This window comes from Acinonyx jubatus, chromosome X (genome assembly GCF_027475565.1).
Source record: "Acinonyx jubatus isolate Ajub_Pintada_27869175 chromosome X, VMU_Ajub_asm_v1.0, whole genome shotgun sequence".
In the NCBI taxonomy this organism is placed as follows: domain Eukaryota; kingdom Metazoa; phylum Chordata; class Mammalia; order Carnivora; family Felidae; genus Acinonyx; species Acinonyx jubatus.
Window position 1 is genome coordinate 76187843 of NC_069389.1, and position 18143 is coordinate 76205985.

General features: G+C 35.8%; 1 pseudogene; it reads left to right on the forward strand.

Annotated features, from left to right (window-relative positions):
• LOC106976336 (transcription factor BTF3-like) overlaps nucleotides 1-16698 on the forward strand; it is a 153517-nt pseudogene extending 136819 nt beyond the window's left edge.
• Nucleotides 16699-18143: the final 1445 nt, after the last annotated feature.

The following is an 18143-nucleotide window of genomic DNA, read 5'->3' on the forward strand; positions in this document are numbered from 1 at the left end:
CAAGATTATGTCTGGAGGAATCTTCATTTGAAAACACTAACTTTTCCCATTGGGAAAACTTTTCCCATTGGTGTTAGATACAAGGATATACAGTTGTTCTGGTTAATACTTAACCCCTTTTAACTTGCAACTTTTCCCCTTCCTCTCACCCAAGTAGGTTACCTCTATGTATACAAAATAATACTCACAAGGGTCCAGGGTTGAAAGAGGCACTAGTTCAGTTTTAAATGTAACTGTCATCTTGGAAATACAGATTTTAACAACACTAAAGTCACAGTAGCAGTAGCTTAACAGCTTCTAGATGGTCTTGATTTAATCTGGCTCTTTAAAAAGTGCAAGGCTAAAACAATTTACTGTTGAAAACTATAGAAGGATTGACCAGTGCTGAGTTTGTAAAGCAGTTTCATTTGAGCCGCTAAATTATATGTCATTATTCAGTGATCTAATTTTCAGGATTCACCAAATAGTATCAAGAAAAGAGAGTTTGGAATAATACAGTCAAAGGTAAGTATATTTCCATCATCTATTTTAGAAATGAAACAAAAATAAAAGCGCTGAACTTTGCTCAGGGATTACAATGTCTTTCTATTCAACCTTTGTCTTATATTGCCTTGCTTTTAAAGATTTTATGTAAATGCTATTTCTCCTAGTAGATAACAAATTCCTTGAAAGTGTTTGCTGTCTTATCACTTTACATCTCTCAGAGAACTTGCCTCTTGCACCTGGTAACAAAGAGATTCAGCAAATCATTTTTGAATGAATGCAACATTGTTTTCTTCATAGAGCTTCCAAATATGTGCACATATTTAAAGGCATTTTCAGAACATATGCTAATGATACAGTTTTCTTGTACACATACAAGTAATTTGCAACTGTTCAGACTGAATGAACAGAATTTTCAAACATTGCTGAGTAGTTAGAGGGTAATCAAGTTGCACTGTATCTCAACAAAGCAATTACAAAATCATTTGCTTAGAGACTTTATTTTTAAAAAAGGCACTTCTAAGAATTAATGTTAATGATACCATGGTTTACTCTACTCTAAAACATCAGTTTAACAATGTATCTGGGTATAAAACTAAAACCAAATTCAGTTATTCAAAAAGCTAAAACAGGCCTAATTGGGTAAGTGGCATCAAAATGGATTTTTTCCCGACTTGTTAGACCATGTTTATCACATTTGCAAAAGAAGCCTGCAGTGCATTGATTATGTCCCACTTTAACTGTGGGAAAAGAGTCTGAATCAGTGTTCAAACAAAATGTTTTAAGATAAACTGTAACACTTTAGAAAACATTCAACTAGGTGAGTTATACCAAATAACAACAAAAAATATTTTCACTGTAACTTTGCTGAAATGAATAGATTCCCTCTTAGGATGAAAAAAAAAAAAGATTCCAAGATTCCTAGCCTTAGTTGGGGAACTAATTAAGAAACTGATGTGCTAACAGTCTTTTTTTATCAACAATGGTTTGTATATAATAATTATCCCAACATATTAGTTATAGTTGAGTTTAAAAATAGAGATTGGAGCTACCTAAATATGACCATGCTATATACACAATTCAGATGGTTAGACTGACATTGGGCTTTTTTTTTTTGAGACAGAATTCTAAGCTGGCAATTTAGATGCCAAGTTTTAGCCAGATAGAATTTAGACAGTTGTGAATAGCTCAGAGGGATAAAAAGAAACACTGGTAATGAAAATGCTACAAGGCTTAACCACAGAAAGCTGCCCAAAGCCACCCACTAAAAGATAACCTCCAAGTATCAGAAGACTAATTTCATTATATAAATGAGTATATTGAGAGATTCATTTAACATTCAGAAAAACAACTGTCTGCACTATGAATGTTGCTAGTAAATAAATTGTTAGTATATTAGAGAAACCATTACAAGATTAAAATATTTGAAAAGCCCTATTTGTAGTTTTTGGTCTGTTCTCTGGAATAACTTCTAGGTTTTATTTTATAAATAATGTATGATTTTCTGTATAATAGAGTTGACTGGTTGCAATGGTCATGTTCAGCATTTCTGTTCAATTGTTGTTTGTTCTCCAATGAGATATTCTTTTTTTATTCATAAATCTGTATTTTATTTTTATGAATATAATTTATTATAAAATTGGCTTATATACAACACCCAGTGCTCATCCCAACATATTCTTTTAAGCATTAATTTCTGTGGTAAAGGAGCATTACTGAGAATAGTTTTCAAAGCTAATGTAATGCTTTCTACTCACATTATAGGTAGTGTCAATGATGAGAGCAATATTTAATTTCCAGGATATAGTAATCTTGAAATCAAAGGGGTGGAATGATGAGATCAAGGGTATGCTGGGATGTTAATGTGGTTAGTGTTGTCAACACTCTTGTCAAATGAGAGAATCTACTCTGCTTTGCTTCCAAGATAGAATATTGTTTTTGCTATTGTCAGATTTCATATGTCAGTTCTTCCTACCTAGATTACATTCAAGCCATCTTAATTTCTTAGTATCAAAGTATCATATTTTATCCATTTATATAAAATTGTATATAACAAGTACAATATAAATTATCATAGTAGACTAATGTAGTGGGAAGAGTACAGGTTTTCAAGCTATACAGATCTGTGTTGAAATTTCAGCTTTTTTCTTTCTAACTAATTATGTGCTTATGGGAAAATCATTTAGCCTTTCTGAGTCCAGTTTCTTCACCTGTAAAATGGGGTAATAAAACTTACATAGGCTTGTTGTGAGATTATAGACAGCATGTATAAAATTGCCTAAAATTGCTGGAACTATCTTAGAGTCTAAAGCATGTCTTTCTCTGCTCCATTTGTGTGCCTTTGCTTCAGAACATTTTCATGTTCTTTCTCTCACCCTGCTTATCCAGGATCCTCAGCTTCAACCAAGTTCCATCTTAACATAGCCACAGCTTCCTCTCCTATCCCTCAAAGTTTTTGGAAAGGAAGCTGAATAAGCACAGTACCTGGAATATTATAGTTGTCTAATAAATACTTAAGATTATTATTATATGTGCATTATATATACTTTTGTATGTGTGAAGAACTATCAATGCATATACAGAATATGCCTAGTATATTGCTTAAGCAAATATATTTTCTTTTTACCAGCCCAACACCATTATTCACATAACTTTCTTTTAGCATTACTCTCATTTTTTATGAGGAAACAATCACCCACCAGTTCTCTTAATCCATGGGGTTTCAGCGGATTTTTTGGTCTCAGAAGAAGGAATATGGCCCAGGCTTGATCAACATCATAGATATTTATTCACTCACATGGACATGATCATAAGAGTGAACTCTAAGATTTTGGGGGTCACTTTTTTGTGTTAAGGTTGCCAGCTTGTAGAAGTAATCCTGTGGTTGTTGCCATGAAGTAGGAAGAGTCTGTCTGCATGGAGAAAAGTTGTCACAGGGAAAAGCACATAAAGCTAGTACAGATAAAATCTAAGCCAGATGTAAGGAGGCTATGTCTTGATGAAAGTATTTAAGATCCTGTATTTGCACCTGCTTATAGCTAGATATTCTTGGACATTTTAGTTTGTAAATAAGAATATTTTAAAATGTATTACCATCATCAATCACTATCATCATCATCATCATCATCATCCATTCATTATTCGAACTAATTTCAGATTGGTCTCTATCACTTGCAATCAAGAGTCCTACTGCAGTTGTTTTTTTGCACAAAAATACCACCCTGCATATGGGTGGAACCATAACTACTAACTAGAATTCTTTTCAAATCCCCAATAGTAAATGGACACTTTCTAAAGTGTCAACAACAATAATAATATAACAAAATAATATAACAAACATTGAATGGACATTTTCTGAAGTGTTATCAACAAAAACAATAGTAGTGTAACACGTTTACACACACACACACACACACACACACATACCACTAAAAATCAGCATGATTCACCATCATTTCTGAAAACCTCACTAAAAAATCTCACTACTCAACATTAAAGAGAGAGAAAATAGGGGTGCCTGGGTGGCTCAGTCAGTTACGTTTCTGACTCTTGATTTCAGATCAGGTCATGATCTCACAGTTCGTGAGTTCTTTTTTTAAAAATTTTTCTTTAATGTTTATTTATTTTTGAGAGAGACAAAGAACACAAGTGGGTTAGGGGCAGAGAGAGAGAGAGAGAGGGAGGGAGACACAGAATCCAAAGCAGGCTCCAGTCTCTGAGCTGTCAGCACAGAGTCTGACGCAGGGCTCAAACCCAGGAATAGTGAGATCATGACCTGAGCCGAAGTCGGATGCTCAACTGACTGAGCCACCCAGGCGCCCTTCACAGTTTGTGAGTTCTAGCCCTGCATTGGGCTCTGTGCCGACAGCGTGGAGCCTGCTTAAGATTCTCTCTTTCTCTCTCGGCCCCTCCCCCACTCTCTTTCTCACCTCTCTCTCTCAAAGAAAATAAACATTAAAAAATAAGGACAGAGAGAAAATAGCTCTGTAACAGTTTTGGGCTGGATCATTTATTCCTGGTCTGCTTTGAAATTGTGACACAAAGTATTTGAGTTCCTGCCTTCCAATAACTATTCTGTTTGGCATATTTTTGTGATTTGAAATGAATTAAAAATAATTTTGTTTTGAGAATTGTTTGACAGCTCCTGACATTCTTTGAGACAACTTGAATTTTTACACAAACTCGATTAGGAATCATGGCCTTAGGCTCTTTATACAATGAAAATTCAACTTGCAAAAAGAGAAAAAAAATTAGAAATGTATTTTAAGCTACAAAAAAATGTATCATTTCTTGGGATTTTTACCACTGAATATACTGGATGTTTGATTGAGCTGACTAATGTAACCTGTGGTTTTGGAATTATGTAGACATGCCTTAGTTAAATCCATCATAAGGAAGAGCATGTTTTGTCTTAGTTACAAGGAACCAAGATTGTAGAGGCCAAGTTTAAAGGTTTTAATCATTCACAGCTGGTTCCCCAGACAGGCAGACTCCACAAAGCATAGATTTACAATGTCCTGCTGAGATTAGGATTCTCTTATAGTTCAAATACCTCATTGGTTTGCATGTATGCAATATTGCTACTTTTTTGTTTTGTTTTGTTTTTATTTTTACAAAATACATTTATTGGAATGTGTACTGGGAATGATATCTGAATTTGTAAACAATAATTTGGTGGAATTAGTTCCATATATTCAAAGAGAGATATTGTAATTTATATATTAATTTGAAAATTATTAATAACAATTTACTATAGAAAAAAACCCTTTTAAATTTAGCTTTTATGATGAGTAAAGCATTATGTTTACAATTTTCTCTTGATGTTTAGCACAATCTTGAGGGTAAGTATAGCAATACCCATTTATTTTATTCTGAAGACAATTTTCCATAAAAATTATATTTCAAAATATGGAAACAGCAACTACTTCAACATCTGAAAGATAAAATAAAATGTAATTCATAAGTTTATTTAAGAAAAATTAGAATATTTTTTAAATTTTTGAATATTCAAAGATATATCTTTTTCATTAAGTTTTTTTTTAATTATAGTATACTTAGCATACAGTGTTATATTAGTTTCAGGAATACAATATAGTGATTCAACAATTCTATAAATTGCTCAGTGCTTCATCATGATAAGTTTACTCTTAAATCCCTATCTACTTCACATACCACCTCAACTACCTCCTCTCTGGAAACCATCAGCTTGTTTTTTATAGTTGAGTGTTTCTTGGTTTGTCATATTCTCTTATTTTTTTCCTCCCTCATTTGATTTATTTTTTTTTATTTACCACATATAAGTGGAATCATATGCTATTTATCTTTTTCTGACTGACTTATTTCTTTTAGCATTATAATCACAAACTCCATGCACATTCCTGCAAACAGCAAGATTCCATTCATTCTTTATTATTGCTGAGTAATATTCCACATATATGGATTTATGTGGAATTATATATGTGGACATATATATGTGGATTTATGTGTAATATATATATATATATATATATATATATATATATATATATATAAAATCACCTCTTTTTTATTCATGTATTTTTATCTTCTTTATCCATACATCTGTCAATGGACACAGGTTGCTTCCATAGTTAGACTATTATAAATAATGCTTCAATAAACCTAGAGGTGCATGTATGCTTTTGAATTAGAGTTTTTGTATATTTTGGGTAAATATCCAGTAGTGAAAATACTGGATCATAGGGTACTTCTATTTCTAATTTTTGTTTCAAGTTTTTATTTAAATTCCAGTTACTTAACATATAGTGTAATATAAGTTATAGGAGTAGAATTTAGAGATTCATCACGTGCATATAAAACCTAGTGCTCATCACAGTAAGTGCACTCCTTAATACACATCACCCAATTAACCCATCTCCCATTCTACCTCCCCTCAAGAAACCCTCAGTTTGTTCTCTATGCTTAAGAATTAGCTTTATGGATTGCCTCTCTCTTTTTTTGTCCCTTACATTCATCTGTTTCATTTCTTGAATTCAACATATGAGTGAATTCATATGGTACATGTCTTGCTGATTTATTTTGCTTAGCATAATGCACCTTAGCTCCGTCCATATCATTGCAACTGGCAAGATTTCATTCTTTTTATGGCTGAGTAATATTCCATCATGTATATATACCACAACTTCTTTATCCATTTGTCAGTAGGTGGACATTTGGGCTCTTTCCATAATTTGGCTATTTTTGATAATGCTGCCATTAACATCAGGGTGCATGTGTCCCTTCAAATCAGTAGTTTTGCAATGTTTAGGTAAATATCTAGTAGTGCAATAGCTGGATGCTAGAGTAGTTCTATTTCAAAATTTTTGAAGAAACCCCATACTGTTTTCCAAAGTGGCTATACCAGTTTGCATTCCCACCAACAGTGTAAGAGGGTTCCCCTTTCTCCACATCCTCCCCAACATTTGTTGTTTCCTGTGTTGTTAATTTTATCCATTCTGACAGGTGTGAGGTGTTATCTCATTATAGTTTTGAATTGTATTTCCTTGATGATCAGTGATGTTGTGCATCTTTTCATGTGTCTATTAGCCATCTGGGTGTCTTCTTCGGAAAAATATCTATTCATGTCTTCTCCCCATTTCTTAACTAGATTATTTTGGGGGGATGTTGAGTTTGAGGAGTTACTTATCCATTTTGGATGCTAACCATTTTTAGATAGGTCATGTGTAAATATATTTTCTCGTTCCAAAGACTGCCTTTTAGTTTTGTTTGTTTACTTTGCTGTGCAGAAGGGTTTTACCTTGACTAACTCCCAATAGTTCATTTTTGTTTTGTTTTCCTTGCCTCAAGAGACATGTTTACTAAGAAGTTGCTACGGCCAATATCAGAGAGGTGTCATCTGTGATCTCTCCTGTCTCATGTTTAGGTCTTTAATGTATTTTGAATTTATTTTGGGGTATGGTGTAAGAAAGTGGTGGTCCAGTTTTATTCCTCTGCATGTTGCTGTCCAGTTTTCCTAGAACCTTTTGCTGAAGAGACTCTTTTTGTCCATTTGATATTCTTTCCTGCTTTGTTGAAGATTAGTTGGCCGTATAGGTGTGGGTCCATTTCTGGGATTTCTATTCTGTTCCATTGAAATATGTGTCTGTTTTTGTGCCAGCACCATACTGTCTTGATCACTACAACTCTGTAATATAATTTGAAGTCTGGAATTGTGGTGCTCCAGCTTTGCTTTTCTTTTTTTTTTTTTTTTTTTAATTTCTTTTAACGTTTATTTATTTTTGAGACAGAGAGAGACAGAGCATGAATGGGGGAGGGTCAGAGAGAGGGAGACACAGAATCTGAAACAGGCTCCAGGCTCTGAGCTGTCAGCACAGAGCCCGACGCGGGGCTTGAACTCACGGACCTGAGTTCATGACCTGAGCCAAAGTCGGCCGCTTAACCAACTGAGCCACCCAGGCGCCCCTGCTTTTCTTTTTCAAGATTGCTTTGGCTATTTGGAGTCTTTGGTGGTTCCATATACATTTTAGGATTATTTGTTCGAGCTCTATAAAAAATGCTGGTGATATTTTGAGAGGGATTGCATTAAATGTGTAGATTGCTTTGGGTATTATATACATTTTAACAAAATTTGTTCTTCAGGTCCCGGAGCATGGACTGTTTTCCCATTTCTTTGTGTAGTTTCAAATTTCTTTTATAAGTATTCTACAGTTTTCAGAATACAGATGTTTTACTTTTTTGGTTAGGTTCATTCCTAGGTGTCTTATTATTTTTGGTGCAATTTTAAATGGTATTGATTCCTTAATTTCTCTTTTTTATGGTTAATTATTGGTGTGTAGAAGCGCAACGGATGTTGTACACTGATTTTGCATCCTGCAACTTTACAGAATTTGTGTATCATTTCTAGCAAATGTGTGTGTGTGTGTAGCCTTTCAGGTTTTCTATATACCATATTATGTCTTCCATGAATGCTTGACTACTTCCTTGCCAATTTGGATGCCTTTTATTTCTTTTTGTTATCTAATTAGTGAGGCTAGCACTTTCAGTACTATTTTAAATAACAATGGTGAATGGACATTCCTTTATGTTATTGCCTATATAGGAAAAGTTCTCAGTTTTTCCCCATTGAGGATTACATTTGCTGTGTGTCTCTCATATATGGCCTTTATAAATTTTTTTAATGTTTATTTACTTTCAAGAGAGAGAGAAAGAGAGCACAAGCAGGAAGGGCAGAGAGAGAAACACACACAGAACATGAAACAGTTTCCAGGCTCTGAGCTGTCAGCACAGAGCCCGACATGGGGCTTGAACTCAGAAACCACGAGATCATGGCCTGACCAAAAGTCTGAGGCTTCACCACCTGAGCCACCCAAGCATCCCTTTCATATATGGCCTTTATGATGTTGAGGTATGTTACCTATATCCCTACTTTGTTGAGGATTTTTATTGAGAATGGATGTTGTATTTTGTCAAATGCTTTTTCTATATCTTCTGCAAGAATCCTATTGTTCTTATTCTTTCTTTTACTAATATGGTGTATCATGTTGATTGATTTGTGAATATGCAAATACTGAAACACACTTCCAGCCCATGAATAAATCCCACTTAATTGCAGTGAATGATTCTTTTAATGTACTGTTGAATTCCGTTTGCTAATTTTCTGTTGAGAAGTTTTGCATCCATGTTCATCAGGTATATTGGCTTGTAATTCATTTTTTTAGTGTCTGGTTTTCATATCCAGGTAATGCTGGCCTCATAGAATGAGTTTAGAAATTTTCCTTACATTTCTATTTTTTTTGGAACAGTTAGAGAAGAATAAGTTTTAACTTTTCTCTTAAGGTTTGGTAGAATTTCCCTGTGAAGCCACCCCTGGGAAGCCCTGGAATTTTGTTTGTTGGGAGATTTTTTGTTACAATTTCATTTATTTACTGGTTAATTGGTCTATTCAAGTTTTCTATTTCTTCCTATTTCAGTTTTGGTACTTTGTATCTTTCTAGGAATTTATTCATTTCTTCCAAATTTTCCAATTTGTTGGCATATTATTTCTCATAATATTCTCTTATAATCATTCATATTTCTGTGGTATTGCTTGTGATCTCTCCTCTTTCATTCCTGATTTTCTTTAGGACCTCTCTCTTTTGTTTTTGATAAGTCTGGCTAAGGGTATATTAATTTTATTAATTCTTTCCAAGAACAAGCTCCTGGTTCATTGATGTGTTCTATTGTTTTTTAATTGATTTTATATCATTTATTCCTGCTCTAAACTTTATTATTTCCCTTCTTATGCTCGATTTAGCCTTAATTTTCTATTCTTCTTCTAGCTCCTTTAGGTGTGAGGTTAGATTATATATTTCAGATTTTTCTTGCTTCATGAATTAGTCCTGTATTTATATGTTTCCCTCTCATGACCAGTTTGTTGCATACCCCCAATTTTGGACCATTATGTTTTCATTATCATTTGTTTCAGTGTATTTTTTAAAATTTCTTCTTTAATTTCCTGGTTAACCCATTAGTTTTTTTGGTAGGATGTTCTGTAACTTCCATGTATTTGTGGTCTTTCCAATTTTTTGTGTGTGACTGACTTCAAGTTTCATAGCATTGTGGTCACAAAATATGCAAGGTATGATCTGAATCTTGTTGTATTTGTGAAGCCTGATCTATGACCTAATATGTGATTATTCTGGTCAATGTCCCATGTGCACTTGAAAAGAATGTATAGTCTGCTGCTCTAGGATGGAATGTTCTGTATATATCTGTAAAGTTTATATGATCCAGTGTGTCATCAAAGCCATTTTTTACTTGTTGATTTTCTGGTTGGATAATCTGTCCTTTGATGTAAGTGGGGTGTTAACTTCCCCTACTAAATATTGTATTATTATCAATGAGTTCCTTTATGTTTATTATTAAGTATTTTATATAATTATATGTCTTCAAGTTGGGGGCATAAATATTTACAATTGTTAGATCTTATTTTTGGTAGACCCCTTTATTATGAACTTGTGCCCTTCTTCATCTTTTGTTACAGTCATTGTTTTAAAATCTAGTTTGTCTGATATAAGTATTGCTACTCTGGCTTTCTTTTGATGTACATTTGCATGGTAAATATTTCTCCACCCCCTCCCTTTCAATCTGCAGGTGTCTTTAGATCTAAAATGAGTCTCTTGTAAACAACATAAAGATAGGGCTTTTTTTTTTTCCATTCTGAAACTCTATGTCTTTTAATTGGAGCATTTAGATTTAGCGTGGTTATTGTTTGATATGAATTAAGTGCCATTTTATTATTTGTTTTATCATCATTTCTGGAGATTTTCTTCATTACTTTCTAGTCTTTGTTGCTTTTGTCTTTTTTTCTCAAAGTGTCTGCTTTAGTATTTCTTGCAGAGCTGATTTAGTGGTCATGAACTCTTAGTTTTTGTTTGTCTTGGACACTCTTTATCTCTCCCATTCTGAATGACAGTCTTGCTGGATAGAGTATTCTTTGTTGTATATTTCTTCCATTCACCAGGTTGAATATATCATGCCACTCCCTTAGGGCCTACCAAGGTTCTGTGAAGACGTCTGCTGCTACCATTATTTGTCTTCTCTTGTAAGTTAGGGACTTCCTTTGTCTTGTTGCTTTTAGGATTTCTTTCTTTATCTCTATATTTTATAAATCTATCTATGACATGTCTTGGTGTTAGTTTTTGTTGTTGTTGCTGATTTTGTGGGGAGATTTATTTGTCTCTTGGATTTGGATGTCTGTTTCCTTTACCAGATTAAGGCCATTTTCAGCTATAATTTTCTCAAATAAACCTTCCCCTTTTCTTTGTCTTCCTCTTCTGGGACTCCTATGATATGAATGCACTTACACTTAATTGAGACACTGAATTCTGTGAGGCTACATTCGTGATCTAATATTTTCCTTCCTTCTCTTCTTTTCAGCTTTATTATTTTCCATAATTTTATCTTCTATATCATTTATTTGTTCCTTTGCTTCTCCCATCCTTGTGGTCATTACACCCAGTCACTTTCATATCTCAGCTATTGCATTTTTCACTTGGCCCAACTCTTTTTTAGGTCTTTTATCTCTGTGGTAAGGGACTCCCTGTTGTCTTCTATGTTTTGTGAAACCCAGCAAGTATCCTTATGATTGTTCCTTTACATTCTAGATCAGGCATATTACTTATGTCTGTTTCAATTAGATCCCTGGCTATAACCTTTTCTTGTGCTTTCCTTTGGGGTGAAATCTTCCATCCTGGCATTTTGTCTAGGTCTCTGTCTTCTGTGTGTTAGGAAATCCTGTTATTTTTACTGGTCCTAAGAGTAATGGCTTTAATTTTTTTTAACATTTATTTATTTTTGAGACAGAGAGAGACAGAGCATGAACGGGGGAGAGGCAGAGAGAGAGGGAGACACAGAATCGGAAAAAGGCTCCAGTCTCTGAGCCATCAGCTCAGAGCCTGACGCGGGGCTCGAACTCACGGACCGCGAGATGGTGACCTGAGCCAAAATCGTATGCTTAACTGACTGAGCCACCCAGGCACCCCAGTAATGGCTTTATAAAAAAGAGATCATATTCTGTCCAGGGCCTGCCACTCCAGAAAGTATCTCTGGCGTATGCTGTCTGTACTCTGTTGCTGTATTTTGGCTGAAATTTTCCTCTGGTAAGTCCTCTACAGAGTTTCTCCTTGCTTGCAATGGGGATTGTTTGGGCGTTGGTCAGAGTATGTTAAATTTTAACTAGTGTGCTCTGGTATTCTTGCTAAAAGTGACCTGATGGAATTTCCACTAGAAATGAAGCTGTGCAGAACTCTATGGTCAGTAGATGTGGTAAAAGTGGGGTGTTTGTGCTGGTCTTCAAGGAAAGGAGTCCATTTCGCTGGTTGTCAGGCACACTTGCCACAGAAAAACAGCACCTGCAGAGCACAGGAGAGTGAGGCTTGGTGTAAGTGGTAAAACCATGAGTGTTGGTGCTGTGCTGTTTACTGAAATTAATTTATGCGAAGGGGGCAAGGAACAGAAATGGCTTCAGCCAGCTCTCTTGTCCTTGAATAGGGGAAGTCACACCCATTGCCATCTGGGAAACCCTCCCGGTAGAGTGAACCCTCTTCCCTCACATGACCTAGGTATCCCTCAGATCCCTGTTTTCACCCTTTCTGTGTTCAGGCTACTCACCAGGCAGTGCTGTGTACTTGTGTTCTATCCCAGACAGGCTGAGTTTTAAAACTCCAAATGTTAGGGACCTGGTGTGAAGGGGACACATATTGGTCCTCTAGGGAAAGGTATTGCCATGCTGGGACTGATGCAATTTTGTTACAGAAGGGCAGTTGCACCAAAGTACAGGCATATGGAATTTAGGGTAAAGAAAAGCCAAGAGCCAGGGTCCAGGTTAGCCACCCTCAGCAGGTGTGTCTGCACCTATGCTGAGGGGTGGGATTGTGTAATGGGTCTACCAGCTCTTTTGTCTCTGGAGAAGCAATGCTACCTCTCCGAGATTCACTCCAAGAAGGGAAAAAATCCCTCCTAGTGTATCCCAGGGTATCCTCAGATTGCACCATCTATCTACCTTCCTTTGTCATAATAGCACTGCAGTGCACTCAGGGCTCCACACCAACCATATGGCTGGTCTCTAAAACTCCACTTTTTGAGTTCCACTGGTTGTAAAAACTCATGAAAATCAGTCCCTCTTGTTTCTCCATCCAATGTCTTTGGGAAAATGTTTTCCTTGAGAGATCCCCTATGTGCTTGTCTCTCTCCTCTCCCAATACCAGGGCTCCCTTCCCTTCATAACACCTTCTGCCCATTACTCCCCCAAATCATGTCTCTGCACCTCCTGCCTTCCACAATGTGGCCTTTTCTCTCCCTCTAGTTATGTAGTTTGTCATGTGAGTCCTCAGATACATTTCTTGGGTATTCAGAATGATTTAATATTCATTTAGCTGTGTTCAAAGGACCAGGCAAGCCAAGGGTCCTCCTACTACTCTTCCATCTTAGCTCTTCCACCAACATCTCTCTCTCTCTCTCTCTCTCTCTCTCTCTCTCTCGCTCTCTCGATAGGGTATCTGGATCCAATACTTCCATCTTAATGCTCTAGTTGTAATTTTTTTACGACACTCAAATTGTTTTCCACAGTGTCTGCATCACAGTGCATGAGGTATCATTTTTCCCTACATCCTTGCCAAAACCTGCTGTTTCTTGTGTTGTTGATTTTAGCTTATTCTGACAGGTATAAGGTGATATCTCATTGTAGTTTTGATTTGCAGTTCTCTGATGATGAGTGATGGTGAGCATCTTAGCATGTGTCTGTTGGCCATCTGGATGTCTTTTTTAGAGAAATGTCTCTTCATGTCTTCTACCCATTTTTTTAATTGGATTATTTGCTTTTTTGGGTGGGGTGTTGGGTTATCAGTTCTTTATATACTTTGGATACTAACCCCTTAACAGACAAGTCATTTGCAAACATCTTCTGTTCTGTAGGTTTGTCATTCAGTTTTGTTGACTTTTTTCTTCACAGTGCAGAAGCTTTTTATTTTGATGAAGTGTTAATAGTTTATTTTTGCTTTTGTTTCCCTTGCTTCAGGAGATACATCTAGAAAGAAGTTGTTGCAGCTGATGTCAGAGAGGTTACTGCCTGTGTTCTCCTCTAGGATTTTTAAATCTTTTTTTTTAATGTTTATTTATTTTTGAGAGAGAGAGAGAGAGAGCATGAACAGGGGAGGGACAGAGAGAGACGGACACACAGAATCTAAAGCAGGCTCCAGGCTCTGAGCTGTCAGCACAGAGCCCGATGAGGGGCGCAAACTCATGAACTGCAAAATCATGACCTGAGCTGAAGTCAAATGAGCCACCCAGGCACCCCACTCCGCTAAGATTTTTGTGGATTCAGGTGTCACATTAAGTATTTTATCCATTTTGATTTTATTTTTGTGTATGGTGTAAGAAAATGGCCCAGTTTTATTCTTTTGCATGTTGCTGTCCAGTTTTCCCAACACCATTTGTTGAAGAGACTGTCTTTTTCACATTAGATATTATTTCCTGCTTTGTTGAAGATTAATTCCGCATATAGCTGTGGGTTTATTTCTGGGTTTTCTATTCTGTTCTATTAATGTATGTGTCTATTTTTGTGCCAGTACCATACTGATTTTTTTTATGTTGAGCTATACTTTTTAATTTTTTATTTATTTTAATTTTTTACAGTCATAAGTGCATTTATTTATGGTACATCTTTTTAAATATAATTTATTGTCAAATTGATGTCCATACAACACCCAGTGCTCATCCCAACAAGTGCCTTACTCAATGCCCATCACCCACTTGCCCCTCCCACCACTCCCATCAACCAAGTACCATACTGTTTTGAACACTATAGCTTTGTCATATATCTTGAAGTTGGAAATTGTGATGCTTACAGCTTTGCTTTTGTTTTTCAAGATTGCTTTGGCTATTTGGGGTCTTTTGTGGTTCCATACAAATTTTAGGATTGTTTGTTCTAGTTCTGTGAGGAGATCTTTCTCCTTTTTGATTCTTTGGTTGACCCATTCATTGTTTAGCAGTATGTTATCTGTGGTCTTTCCAGATTTTTTCTTGTGGTTGACTTCTAGTTGTATAGCATTGTGGTCAGAAAAGATGCATGGTATGCCTGATCATTTTGAATTTGTTGAAACTTGTTTTGTGGCCTAACATGTGATCTGTTCTGGAGAATATTCCATGTGCACTTGAAAAGAATGTGTATTCTTCTATTTTAAGATACAATGTTCTGAATATGCCTGTTAAATCCATCTGGTCCAGTGGATTCAAATCCACTGAATCATTATTGATTTTCTGTTTGGACAATCTGTCTATTGATGTAAATGAGATGTTAAAACCCCTGGTATTATTTTATTACTATATATTAGTTCCCTGAAGTTTATTTTTAAGTATTTTATATATTTGTGTGTTTCCATGTTGGGTGTGTAAATATTCACAATTTTTATACCTTCTTGTTTGGTTGTCTCCCTTTATTATTATATAGTGTCCTTTATCTCTTGTAATGGTCTTTGTTTTAAAGTCTATTTTGTGCAATATAAGTTTCACTACTCTGGCTTTCTTTTGACATCCATTTGAATAGATCCATCATAAATGCTTCTCTAACGCCTCACTTTCAATATTCCGGTTTCTTTAGGTCTGAAGTAAGTCTCTTGTAAGCAGCATATAGAAAAATCTTGTTCTTTTATCCACTCTGTCTCCCTATGTATTATGATTGGATCATTTATCTTATTTAATTCCAAGATTTATTGATAGATATGTATTTATTGCCATTTTGTTAATTTTGTGGTTGTTTTTTAGTATTTGATCATTTCTCTTGGGTTCTTTCATATTTTTTGGCTTTCATTAGTGATATACTTGGGTGCCTTTTTCTTTATTGTTTGCATATCTGTTAATGGTGTTTGGTTTGTGGTTATCATTAGGTTTGCATATAATATTTTCTGCATATAGCAATCTATTTTTAAGTTGGTTGTCACTTAAGTTGAACCCATTCTTTACTTCTCTCCCCCCACCAACAACCAGTTCTAGGTTTATGGCTCAGTCAGTCTCTTTACTGATTTTACATATGTATTTTTTATGGCTTTTGTGTTTTTTCCTTATCCTGCTCTTACTTATGGTCTTTCCTTTCTACTCAGAGTCCCTTTTAACATTTCTTGTAGGACTGGTTTAGTGGTTATAAACTGCAAGCACAGGTTCACATTGGTGGGAAAGGAACAGCTTGCCAAAAGAAGGTGGTTCAGAGAACAGCTACAGCAGATGAAAAAAAAAAAAACAAAAAAAAAAACTTCAGTTCTCCTTAAAGAGGTTAAGGGTAAACAATACCTCTGGTATTGAAGAACTAAATATGTTCACAAACCAAGGAACAGTGATCCACTTTAACAACCCTAAAGTTCAGGCATTGCGGGCAGTGAATACTTTTATTATTACAGGCCATACTCAGATAAAGCAGCTTACAGAAATGCTTCCCAGTATCTTAAACCAACTTTATGCAAACAGTATGACTAGTTTCAGAAGACTGGCTGAATCTCTGCCCAAACAATCTTTGGATGAAAAAGCACAACTTGCTACCAGAAAGGTGGATGATGATGAAATTCTAGATCTTGTGTACAATTTTGATGAAGCTTCAAAGAATGAAGCAAAGTGAATTGAGTCAACTTCTGAAGAAGATAAAACTTGAAGAAGTTTCTGGGAGCTGCTGTTTTATATTATGACTGCTTTTTAAATGTTTGCTCAGGATCTGATAAAATCTAGATCTATTATATGGCTAAGTCCAACCTCTTCAACACTGCAGCTCTTTTCATTATTTGTTTACACACAATTCATTCTGTGCAGCTAATTGGGCTTAAGAAAACTTGAAATAAAGTTTGAAACAATGTTAATAAAGTTATTTGCTTTGTACACAGAAAGGACAGTTGTTTATAGAAAGCTGATCATGGCATGTAATATGGCTGGTAATCTCTGATGAAGTTTGAATAAAGATTTTCAATGGCAGTATAATGCAAATTAAAAAACAAAACAAAACAAAACACTGAGAACTGATGGAGAGAAACACTAATGCCTGAGATATGCTGGGCTTAAAGTTGGATGTGCTATGGTTTCAGGTGGTCTCACCTTAGGGTCAGGGCAGGTGCATTTGACTATATGTGGGCCAGTGGATTATGCTAGATGAAATTTTTATAATCAAGGTAATAATAGTGACACTGTATGTTTGCATATATATACACATGTCCACTTTGGAGTGAAGGGGTGGGCTGTGATTATATTGCACACATACACTCTCACTATTATTACCTTGATTATAAAAATTTCATCTAGCATGATCCACCTTCAAAACACTAACTCTTCCTGCTTTTCGATTAATAAAACTTATGCATTCTGACCATAGTAAGACATTGACCTTGGCAGGGGCAAATATACAGTCCCTTCCACCAGCCATTGATTGATTGCTCCAGGGAAGGGCACATGGCTCACTCTTTGGATTCTTATAGATAAAAGCTAGACGAAAGAAATGTTTCCCCTGAGTTATGACATTGACAGTCTGTTAGCTTGCAGCTAGCAATATCCAACATCCTTGCCCCTAAAATCAGCTTTTTTTTGGGAGAAGAATGAACTAAGGCAGAGACAATAAGAGAGAGGGAACAGGGCACATATCGCTCATTTGAAACTCCAGTTCCTTTTGAAGTTCGCAGTTGGTTTACGCTGCTTCAAGATGGGTTTTTGTTCCTTGCCACCAGAGGCTCACTGATCATTATGTCAATACTCAAGCTAAGTTGCCTGAATCCACCTAGCTATGAGGTCTATATCAAATCCATGCCCAGGTCTGTTTGTTCCAAAGATGCCTCTTCTCATGTACCATAAAGATCTCTCAGGGGAGGATGGAAGAGAGAGGGTTCATTGGAAGAGAGCTGGTATTTGGCCTTAGATCCAGCTGCCACAAAGCTGGGGCTTTTAATGCTGTGCCACATCCTTTCTGACCCTCCCACCAGGCCAGACATCAGGCTGAGATGTATCAAACAACAGGCACTCAAAGTCTTGTTTATTTGTCTGAGAAGGCTTGTTAGATGAACAAATCATCCTCTTTTTCTTCATCCGTCAACAGGAGAGAGTGAAAGATACATGGCTTCTCACTAATGACCTGGGGAAACATGAATGTGTTACATATTCTGACTTGATGAATGGGA